Source organism: Carlito syrichta, unplaced genomic scaffold, assembly GCF_000164805.1.
Source record: "Carlito syrichta isolate Samal-C Ts95f unplaced genomic scaffold, Tarsius_syrichta-2.0.1 Scaffold303059, whole genome shotgun sequence".
Taxonomy (NCBI): Eukaryota; Metazoa; Chordata; class Mammalia; order Primates; family Tarsiidae; genus Carlito; species Carlito syrichta.
The window spans coordinates 76,710-80,078 of record NW_007247155.1 but is presented as its reverse complement, the minus strand read 5'-3'; the positions used below and the strand labels follow the sequence as shown (position 1 = coordinate 80,078).

General features: G+C 39.5%; 1 protein-coding gene across 2 annotated transcripts in view; it reads right to left on the bottom strand.

Moving 5' to 3' along the window:
- Positions 1–3,369, bottom strand: part of LOC103259913 (dual specificity testis-specific protein kinase 2-like) — a 75,806-nt gene that overhangs the window by 45,630 nt on the left and 26,807 nt on the right. The window lies entirely within an intron of this gene.

The following is a 3,369-nucleotide window of genomic DNA, read 5'->3' as shown; positions in this document are numbered from 1 at the left end:
TTTTTAATTTATTGAAGAGATGAGGTCTCGCCAAGTTGCCCAGGCTGGTCTTGAACCCATGGGCTCAGGCAATCCTCTCACCTTGGCCTCCCAAAGTGCTGGGATTATAGACGTGAGTCACCGCACCCAGCTGAATATCTATAATTTTATATATATAATTAAATTATTTAGTCAGGGTCTTATTCTGTCACCCAGGCTGGAGTGTAGTGGTACAACTTGTAAGAAGATACTTTGTTTATTACAAAACAATAAATGCTCAATGCAAAAATATTTCCTAGTTCCTGGCTTACAGATCTAAAATATACTTTGTCTTTATTCTCACATAACACCGATATATTTAAGTCTTTTCTCTTTTTTTTTTTTTTTTTTTTTTTGTTGAGACAAGGGCTTGCTCTGTCACTCAGGCTACAGTGCAGTGGCATGACCATAGCTCACTGCAGCCTCAAGCTCCTGGGCTCAACTGATCCTCCACCTTACCTTGCAGTGTAGCTGGGACTATAGACTTGTACCACCACGCCCAGCTAATTTTTTATTTTTATTTTTGGTAGAGACAGGGTCTTGCTATGTTGGCCAGGCTAGTCTCAAACTCCTGGACTTAAGCAATCCTATTGCCTCAGCCTCCCAAAGTGCTGGAATTACAGACATGAGCCCACACCTGGCCTAACACTGATATATTCAAAGCCCAAGATACAGTCAATCTTTAACTTAAGTAGAATGAAGATCATCAGTTACATCCTAAGTAACAAAATAACAATGATAAAATTAATATCTATTAATATCTATCATTCACTGAACACCTACTTTCCAGGAACCATAGTGTAAGAGCTTAGTATGTCATGCCGTTTGAGTCCCAAATAATCCATGATAAAAGAAGTAATGTGTTCATTTCACAAAGAGATCAAGAAATCAGTCATTACATGGAAGAGATAAAATTAAAATGCAAAGCCTGTCTGCATCAAAAGCCTATGCTCCTATCAATATCCTTTATAATCTCATAAAATTGTCTCTTTATTTAAAAAGTGAAGTCCAAAAATACAAAACAGAGACGACAAAGAGATTTCAAAATTATATATTATATACTTTTATTTACTTATTTTTTTGAGTCAGGGTCTTACTTTGTTGCCCAGGCAGTAGTGCAGTGACAGGATCACAGCTCATGGCAGTCTCGAACTCCTGGGCTCAAGTGATCCTACCGCCTCTGCCTCCCAAGTAACTGGGACTATATGCATGTGCCATTACACTCAGCTAATTTTTTTTCTTGAAACGCCAAGTTCTCGCCAAGGTCTGGCTGGTCTCAAACTCCTCAGTTCAAGCAATCCTTCCACCTCAACCTCCCAGAGAGCTGGGATTACAGATGTGAACCCCCGTGCCTGGCTGATATATACTTTAAAAGAAGAAAATGATATCCAAAAGTAATCTAAAAATTCACTGTTAATTAAACAGCACAGTTCAGTAACTATAGAAGGCTCCAACCCATCCTAGTACATAACTAAGAATAAAAGCATAAGGCTACTTTTTCTTTTAGCCTGTCTCTCCCTATTTCTTTTTTTCATGAGACTCAGTTGTAAAAATTCTATGCAAAATACAACATTGTGACTTTTCAATTAGTGAAATGCTTTCATAAATGTGGTGAATACCTGCCCAAACTACCTCCACCACCTGGCTAACCAAGCCCTAACACTACCAAAATAGTGACAGGGCTTTCAGGGCAGTCCTTACATGACCCTGCCTCCCTAGCCATAGCCAGAAGTCAGCACTGTACCCAATATGGACCAATCACAGTTCCTTTCCTGGCAATGTGGAATTGAAATTAAGATATTTCAGTCTCAATATAACTTCTTTCTAAAGCGGAGGCCATGTAAACTCAGGAACTATTGGCCATGGCCATTTTCTATCACACAGCCTGGGAGGCAGAAGTCAGAGATTGAGATCAAAACAAAAAGAAAAAAAAGATACAAAGAGAAAATTTTCTGATTTCCCTGTTGTGCTCTAATCCCCTGATTCCTGAGGCCTAATTGAATCCAGGTTTAAGGTTCCATGAGAAATCCCTGCATATTTAAAATAAATAATTTTTAAGTTCCACCACTGTCATCAGAGAAGGATGAATAATCTGAGTTCCCAAATAATAAAACATTTACAAACCTCTATTGAACATATGCCAAAAAGTGGCATCAGCACCACCAGACCAAATATTTACAGTCACAAGAACAAAAATTTAGGGTTTTAAGACCAAAAAGTTGTAATGTCACAGTCAGTAGAGACAATCAAGTCCAGTTATTCACTTTATATTTTTAAAAACGCAAGGCCCAGAACGTGAAAATGCTATAAGTAAATGCTATAAGCTACACATTAGTAAAGCTAGATCTGGAACCAAGAAAAGAAGGGTAGTGCATTTCTCAAAGTGTGTCTGTTGATCACCTGCTTCAAATTACCTGTGGAGCTTGTTTAAAACCCAGAGTCTTGGGTGTCACCCTTGACCTACTAAATCAAAATCTCTTGGAGTAAGGCTTGGAAATTTAACTAAGCTCCTCAGTAATTGTTACATATACTATCAGTTGAGGATCCTCTACAGCGGGGAAGGGGATTATTAATAGAATTTTTTTAAAACACTAGAAATTTTACAAGCATTTTCTCATTTGATCCTCAAAACATACCACCAACCCAAACATGATCTCCGTTTTAAAGAAAAAGAAACACAGGCTCAGGAGGTGAGGTAACTCGCCTAAGGATACACAGTTGGTAGATTCAGAACTGGAAGTAAGCTCTGACTTGAGCAACAAAGCTCAAACTTTTTCCATTTCATTATTACTTGGTTCACTTTTTTCACTATGAGAGTTGTAAGGAGTTAAGCTAGTCATCTGGCTAGAAAAGAAGACAGAGACTTAGTATAAAGGAAGGCTAGACTGACTGTAATTTGGACAGAGACAGAAAAGAAAAAAAAAAACTTAAGTTAGAAAAATAAAAGTTGGCTGGGTACGGTGGCTCATGCTTGTAATACCAGCACTTTGGGAGGCTGAGGTGAGAGGACTGCCTGAGCCCAGGGGATCGAGACTTCGTCTCTACAACAATCAAAAAATTAGCCGGGTCTGGTAGTGTGGGTCTGTCGTTCTAGCTACTTGGAAGGCTGAGGCGGAAGATCATCTGAGCCCAGCAAATCGAGGCTGCGGTGGCTGTGAGCGTGCCACTGTACTCCAGCCTAAGCCACAGGTGAGACTCCCAACACACACACACACACACACACACACACAAAAAGTAAAAGAAAAGTTATTAGGCCTAGTGTGTTGACTCATATCTATAATCCCAGCACTCTGGGAGCCTGAGGCAGGGGATCACTTGAACCAAGAGTTCAAGATCAGCTTGTGCAACATA